This window comes from Phragmites australis, chromosome 2, assembly GCF_958298935.1.
Source record: "Phragmites australis chromosome 2, lpPhrAust1.1, whole genome shotgun sequence".
NCBI classification, from domain to species: Eukaryota; Viridiplantae; Streptophyta; class Magnoliopsida; order Poales; family Poaceae; genus Phragmites; species Phragmites australis.
The window spans coordinates 10701267-10709819 of record NC_084922.1 but is presented as its reverse complement, the minus strand read 5'-3'; the positions used below and the strand labels follow the sequence as shown (position 1 = coordinate 10709819).

At 44.4% G+C, this 8553-nt stretch overlaps 2 pseudogenes; both read right to left on the bottom strand.

Moving 5' to 3' along the window:
• Positions 1 to 568: 568 nt before the first annotated feature.
• On the bottom strand, positions 569 to 2336 carry LOC133902632 (uncharacterized; annotated as a pseudogene).
• A 4631-nt stretch (positions 2337 to 6967) lies between these two features.
• LOC133902616 (uncharacterized) lies at positions 6968 to 8553 on the bottom strand (annotated as a pseudogene).

The window sequence follows — 8553 nt, the reverse complement described above, 5'->3', positions numbered from 1 at the left end:
AGAAAAATCAGTAAATAGCCAAGACATGAGAAAAATCAAAAACCGTTTTACCAATACCGACAAGACATGAGAAAAATCAGTAAATAGCCAAGACATGAGAAAAATCAAAAACCGTTTTACCAATACCGACAATCCAAACGACACCAGGCAATGGGAGATAAATGAAGGACCTGAAACATGCATCAGACATAATGTGTTGCATAGGGACCGGTTGAACCATTCATTCCCGTTCCACATCACGGTCGTTCTGGCTAGTCATGGAGGACACATCTCTGATCTGCTCACCCCCAGTTTAGATCCAGCAGCTAGTGATGAAACTTCTGTGGATAGAGATCTGCTCACCTCCAACCATACAAATATAATGTTCAGATATGATTTACGATTTAAGATAAAATAAGATATTTACAGGATAGGATCAGCACCAACAACTCTTTAAAGAAAAAATTATTACAAACATTTTCCAGCAACAACTTTGATTATAATTAACTATCATAGACATATAAAAATACCATCATTGAAAAATTGACTCTGCTGATACTTTTTTATTAAAAAACAGACTGTAAGACATATTGTATCATGCTTGTGTGAATATGCATGTGCTAGCTATTTATCTAAGGCTAAATTTAACCTGCACAATATCATGGCGAGGAACCCTTGGAAGTGGCTGAACTCTATGGCCCTTGGCTGACATGACTTCCGCAATTAGCAAACCTCCCTATAGATTGTATCGGATCAAAAGCATACATAGTTTCATCAAAGATGCGATAATTAGGAAGAACCTACTTTTACTGCTTTTCCAACCATTTGTGGAGCAAGAAAAAAGCCTTGAAACAGTGCACGCATAACATGGCCGGGTGTTGACCCGAACTCCACACTAAGGCCAGGTGCAGATAGGCGAGCTGCAGCCGCTGCAACCAAATCTTTCTTCCCAGCAACATAACCACCACAAGGCACAATAGTTCCACCTGGATTCTTTATAAAATTACCGGCAATCAAATCTGCTCCCTGCCATGAAAACACACAATGAGATAAAACTCGTGCTCATGAGATGGTGACAACCATGGACATACCACAATTGCAGGCTTCGATGCCTCAACAAATTCACCATAGCAATTGTCTCAACAAATTCACCATAGCAATTGTCAACCATCACCATGCAGTTTGGATTTTGCATCTGTAACGAGATCAAGTCTAAATTGTCGAAAATGGTAGCCCATACAGGAGCTACTATATATACAGAATATTCTGGCACCTAAACACAGAATAATCTTACCTTGATCAAATCTATAGCTCTGCGAATATCTGCAACGCTTAGACTCTTACGCCATGAATATCCGCAAGATCTTTGTATGAAAGCACATCCAGTTTCTGGTCCGATGGCACAAGCAAGAGCATTCCAATCAAGGCCACCATCTGCTGCAAGCTACAACTGAAGCCTCATCAGCAACCCATCCATAGCACAATGCAACACACTCTAGCCAGTAGCCATTGTGCATTTGTGAAGGGAGAAATTGGCACACCGGAACTTCTCGGTACGCCACTCCGAAATCCTTGAGTGACCCTACATTGGCCCACCCTCTGATCCCAATCACCTCCTCTAAGGTACCGTACGGAGGCCCAGCCACCACCAGTAGCTGAAATCTCAAGCCGAGGCACATCCAACATTTGTTCTTTAACTTCATCCAGTCCCTTACCACATGCCCAGGCCTCAGAAGCGCAAACAGAGCACATGCAATGGCGTGCGTGCCGGAGAAGAACTGGCATTGATCGAGCAATTAGTTGATCATGAGGTGCTCAGCTGATCTGAACAACGAATGAACCAAAATGAGTGTGCGGAGGTGGAACCTGGGGGCGCACAATGGCAGCCTCGGCGTCGACGATTTCGGCGAAGACGGCGTCCAGCGCTTCCCTGCCACCCCTGTCGTCGTGGTCGTACCCCGTCGTCCCACCGAAGTGCTGTGCACACGCGCGAGTGTGTTTTTGGTAGCGCACGAGTAGAGCGGACTGTGGAGTAACAGAGGGGGAGTTGAGTGCGACTGCGTGGTCCACCGCGTACAGTGACTCCGCCGCGCGTGACACGCCGGGTCGGCCGCGGGCGCCGACGCACGACACTGGCCACCATGCGGGACGGAGGCGGGAGCGGCACGAGGCCACGCCCACGCGGGGGAAGCCAAGCTGGTGGTGATGGCCGCCGTCATCGCCTCGGAGGCAGTAACCAACCCGGCGTTGTGTAGGTTGTAGAAGGGATCGGGGTGGCTCGAGGGTGGCTGCGCTGCCTCTCGAGGCTCAGGGGGCGTGGCGGCGGTGAGGAGGGGCGGAGGGCGTGGCGGCGGCATGGAGTTGAGGAGGGGCGGAGGGCGTGGCGGCGGTGAGAGAAAGGAATCTGCCCCCGTGCGAAGCTCGCTCTCAGACGCGAGTTGGGCAGAGCTGATAGGAGGCAACGCGTGCACCTAGGCCTTTGCCTCGAGGACGCCATCGCCTAGTAGCTGGATCCAGGGCGGACGTCGGCGAGCACCACTGCGGGGCCACAGGGAGCTGAGGGTGCGACATCTGCGATGCAGAATGGGAGCAGGAGACGGAGAAGGACCGACATCCGACGGCGGAGCAACGGGGACCGTGGCGAGGTCGACCTCGGAGAAGAGCACGAGGTCACTAACTCGCCGTGCACCGCCTCGTCCACATCGCTGTGCGCCACCAAACTCTGCTCGGGCAAGCCACGGCTGAGCATGATGTGCACTCCTTCAGCCATCAAGCGGGCGGGACGGATCACGTCTTTCTTTTTTAAGTAGAAGAGGTGTATGCACATTTATTGTTACTAGTTATCTGCCTGTAAGTTGTAATGGACGTAAAAAAATGTGTGAGCTGGTCTTGTCTCGTCGGAACGTTATGAATGAGGGTCGGTGCAGTGTTTGCGGACGATCCGTGCTGGATTGCGGGTGTGAATTTGGGAGCCGATCTTCACAGAATTTTCATGGGAAAAAATTGACGGGAGCGAAGGAGCCAAACAGGAGGAGCGGAGGAGATGCGGGGGAGCAGACCGGACGCATGAGGAGGTAGAACACGCACCAGATGCATAACGGAAGGAAAGTTACAAATGTTTTAGTAATGAGAGATAATTTTTTGTTTGTGAATCCTCTTATCATAAGTTCAAGTTTTAGATAATATAATATTATAGAAACATATCGGAGGTTCAAGTTCTACTAAAAATAATCTCTACGGTGCATGTTGAAATCTGGTAGTATATTTAATTCGTTTGGTTAGGATTTTCAGCGTTCTTTCGCAGATTTTTAGTTGCAGCTGAAATTTCAGCTTGACTACTTCACCCTGCTCTGGGTCCTCAACATTCCTATCTCGTTTTGTGTTTCCTGCACCAATTTTACCCGACTACTGTAGCCATTTGATTGTACTACCAAGGTTGCATTGTTTGTTAGTTGATAGCTCATGTTCATAGATGTTATCAATGTTAAATTGTTGATGCGATCTCTCAAATCCCGCTCAAAGTCAAGCTTCTGATCAAGATTGATCTAATTGGACGCGCAGCCATCAAAGATCCCATTACAATTCCTGAACAGTGATAGTAAGGTGTCCGTACATTACAACGGTTTCTAAATTTTTTACACCCAACATGAGGACATCTCCGAGGGCTAAAATGAATGGCCAAAACTTATTGATCTACCATCTTGAGCAGTGCAACAAATCTCTACTATATAAAGCGAGTTTGATCCCATTAGTCTAAGTAAACCAAGAGCGTAGCGGTAGCATTTCAGTTGCGGCAAAAATACTTGCCTCTCAGAGAGCAGGCCAAGCAGACAACCAACCAACTTAATCAAAATTATCATAACTCTAACTCCTTGTTGCAACCACCCAGGTGCGGTGCCTGATGACATAGTAATTTAAGCACAGATAGAACATATACGTAAGTTTAACCTAAAAAATAGTATAGAAATATATCATCCTTGTACAACAAACAATGCTCAAGTTCGTTGTTCACCTTCCCTTAACACTTCCAAATTTCCTGCAACATCTTCAGTATAGTGTGCCCAAACTTTGCAGACAAGCTCCCTTCTCCCCCCAAACCGTGCATGAGCCCTGATGACACACATGATGAGCAAGTTCGTTAGCTTTGCGTGCTTCACCATCGAATTATGCTTTGTGTGAATATCACTTAAATTAAAGAGTTCTAGGCTTTTTTCTAGCAAAACAACATAGTTGAACAGGCTCTAATGCCAAAAATATGCTCAGGAGTCAAATCTGAACCCACTTTGCAAGAAAGAGCCAACCAACTTTGCAAGAATTTCATGTACCAGATTGAGAATTTGTTGTTACTCCCTAGTAATCCATCTGTGTCCTCAGATCTCATACTCACCCAAGCCATGATCACTGCTCTCTCCGCCACTCTGCGCTTGCATACCCTGATTTCATGCGATGCCTCCATCTTTCTTGGGACCATTGTTGTCACTCAAGCTCCCATTTAGGAGCGGGTCATCAATCCTGCTGATTACCTTGTTTAAGGATGGTGGCGACTTAATGCAACTATCATCATTTGTTTTCTTCTTTTCCTTCTCATGTTGTATATTCTGGGATATCATGTGCAGCTTTTCATTGATTGGTTCCACCGCATGGTGGATAGTGAACTTCAAGTCATTCACAATATGCAAGGTCCGGTCAAATATGATATTTCAGTTTAACCAACAAAGGTAAAAAAATATTTCAAGTAAACTGATGAAGGTAGTAGCAAAGAATAAGCATTCCCCCCCCCCCCTTACATATTCATCGCCCCCAAGTACAACATCACAAACGTTTTCTTTTATGGCAGTGGAACACCTGATATGATCATCTGGTTGGGGAAGCCTAACCTTTGTAATAATAGGAACCAGAAGGGGTCTCCCCCTTGCCTTGTCTAAAACAAACTAAATGGCCACGAAGTGAAATATTACATGTGCAAACATCAATCTCAGCTAGGTAAAAGTGAAATAGCCAAAAGAAAAGGGGAACTTAACTCACAAATATTACATGATCCTATTCATGGTCGGGTATTAAATGGGCACAAAGAAATAATTAAGGCAATAGCAAAGAGCAATTTGTGAGATCTTAGCCAAAGTGGACATCACAATGGAAAAATGCTTTGAATATTTCATCAAAATTTAGTCACTCTATGACATTCCTGTCAAAAACTTTTGCTTTCTAAATAGTAACAAATTTTGGGACATCGACTCACACATGTCTCATGGGAAGATATTTTGGGACATCGACTCTATGACATGGCAAACATTCTCAATTCTTTTTAGGGAGGAACACATGGAAACCAACATTCTTTAAACAAAAGAGGTGATGGTAACATAATTTATCGTAACAAAAAACTTCAAGATACCATTTTCATTTATATTTGCCCCTTGGTGTCAAGGATTCGACCCAAGACCTTGCAAAAGTTAAGAAAATAGCCAGGATGCCAGATAGGCAGAGTGCTTAGATGGTATAGTAAGTGTTGTTTGATATTAGAGATAGATGACAATCGCACCTCATGACAGGATCCATAAAGGTCGAAAGGAATGGGTAGTAACCACTAACCAAGCATCAGAACATGGCCTGACAAGTCAAGGATGACTCCAAGTTCAACCTGGATGAGAGTAGAATAAATACTAATGAACTTCAATTGCCAGGCAGCCTGATGATAGCTTTGCAAAGGTAATGTAGCTTGTATGAAGTGAAAATTAGAGTGTGAAAAGAAAAACAAGCAAGTTTTCAAAAGTCTACCTGCTTAAATATGGAAGGCAAAATTTGTGGCCGAGTGAGCATTATTAGGCCCAAAGTTTTCACCAGAGGTCCAAACTGTATTACATCATGCATATGCACAATTTCGTAAATATGGCTGTAACAATGCTAAGTTTCTGGTTCTTAGTATAATACCTTAAGTAGTAACCTGGAGAAATTGCTGAAGTACTGAATCCCCAAGTTTCTGATGTAAAACAAAATACAATTCATAAGATAAACAAAAAGTGACATAATGGTATATCCTATAAATAATTCAAGTTACCTGCATTGACTGAAAATTAGCAAAGAGAAACTCATTAACAAAAGTTGGTGAAACACTGATATGTGGCCTTACTGACATTGCTCGTTGGAACAACCATGATGCACTTAAATTTGGCTGCAATACAAAAACCTAAATTAGGATCTACATCAAGTTATACGCAAATGGTTGTCCTATTCCACAAGATTCAATTGATGATTAAAGAAAGTAGCAAGGTGCTCACATCTTCCATGTAGATGGTGAATTATTTGCGCGAAGGTGAGACGAGCATCTAGCGTCTTACATTTGTGACCGAAATTAGCACAAGCATTCCAGTCCAAACTCGAAAGCTGTTGCAATCTGAACCAGTTGAAGCTTGTGAATTATGATTGTTACCATGGTTATAGGACTCCAATCCAAGAGGCCAAGACACAGAGCAGAAACTCACAACTTCCCTCATGAACACCGAAAAATCGGCACCTTTTCACTAGGGGTCGGAGTCCAGGAAGATCTGCCCGATGTCTGGCAGCTCTAGTGCACTGAGAATCGCGTCCACCATGTAGTGCACCAGCACGTCCCCTGCGCAGAAGGCAAAATACCCACAAGCACGGTCATGAAATCGATACCACCTAGATGTACTACCTAGGCAAAATTACATAATGTAAAGCATGGTTACAAAGAACTACCGATGCCAAGGAAAATTGTTCAATAAAAGCATGGAATATGATGAACATTTACATCAATTGCAACAAAGTTGTTTTTGATCACAATTCACATCACAGGGATGGCCGCATTTCTGAGTTGTATATTCCAGCAAGTGCGCAATACACGACCCAGGTTCCAGGTGCAGTTGGACTCTACAAAGAAAAGAACCATTCTGTAATTACACTACAAAAGGAGCCACAAGTAAGAAATCAAATAGGTCTTTAGAAACGGAACTGAAATACACACAAGCTCACTTGCTGTAAAACAATCTCCTTAAGAGTTCTCATTGCCATGATAATTGCTTGTATTGTGATCTTTCTGCATCCCAGCTGCCTTCTGGCTCCTTCCTCTTTATTCCTACACCTGGCATTTGGTAAATTCTTGCCTGATCCTCCACAAGGGCATGTGGTGACATTATCAAAGTTTTCCTAACTGTTAAAGCCATATGTTCATCCTTTCCTTCTACTTCGACAATTCCAGGGCTAGAATTGAGATCAAGCCCTTGTCTTCCCCATTTCCAATTACTGTCATGTCCACCACCACTGCTACCTTTAGGAAGGTTTATTGCATATGGCCTTACAAACTGGCTAGGTAATACGCCTGCCAGTCCAACAAGTGATGGGGTAATGGTAGGAAAATATGAAACTCCTGTAGGTGCTGAATTCATAAAAGATGTCGATCCAATCGAAAACACCGGTGCGTGTAGGTGAACATTGGGGTGAAAGAGAACCCAACATATTGATATGTAGGAGGATGAAACACCATGTTCTGGAGGAATCGCTTCCAAATTGGCCAGTGTTTGTTGCGGATGAAATAACTGGCGTTCTGGAGGAACCGCTTCCAAAATAGATTTGGGGATTTGACCAAAACTGTGATGCAATCAATTGTCCATTTCTCTAATGCAATTTTAGGATGTGAAGATCACACATGGAACTATCGTAATTAGGGACTGAAGATTGACCCAATTTGGGAAGCAAATTATTGATCTCAGCCATCCATAGGGACAGTTGAACGAGCGACTCATGAATGCTGCCGGGTCGGTTGGACTGCAGGCATGAAAAATAACCCAAAAGAAATAATTGAATTCAGATTTCAGAAATGTGGTCTCCTACTTGTTTTTGGTAGCATTATTGCATGGGTTTTCATGGAAACAGTGTGCCACGAGCGATGGATTATTCCTTAATCCATTCTGTATTTAGCATTGCTAACATGTGGTTCCAGTTGCATCTACCATCTATCAGTTGTAGGCTTGCATCACGCAATGGAAAGAGAGATCTGAAGTTTGACTTGAGTAGCAGCAGATCCAGCAGAGCAGACATTATTCTCGAGTTTAGAAGTGGCATAACGTGGCCATGTGGGATAGTGAAGGAGGATCGAGGTGGTGACTATGAACTTGGCAGGCAAGCAAGCACGAGGGCCACGTGATCGGATCGAGCTCGCATCACATGACACAGATCTTTCCTCGAGCTTCAGGTACACTCCCACAGAGATCGATTAAATAAAGAGAGGGTGCGTGCAAGCTCAGTCAGATTAATCAAAGCAGCCAGCCTATCCCTATCCCATCAGTATTAGCCGTGAATGCAGAAACAAGAACTCCAAGAACACTCACCTCCGAACGGAGCCGCAAGATCAAACCAAGAACCCAAGCATTTATCGCGGAAACCCACCTCCAATACCTCCCAATCCAGTAGCTTGGGAGTAGATATGAGGGAGAAGGATACCTGCTTGGCCTTGCCCAGGCGTGGTGTGGGATGGCGAGGCGGCGTCGAATCGGAAGGACACGGATATAGAGATACCCTGGCGAGCTGGGAGGAGAGAGCTGCAACGCCGCAGCACAT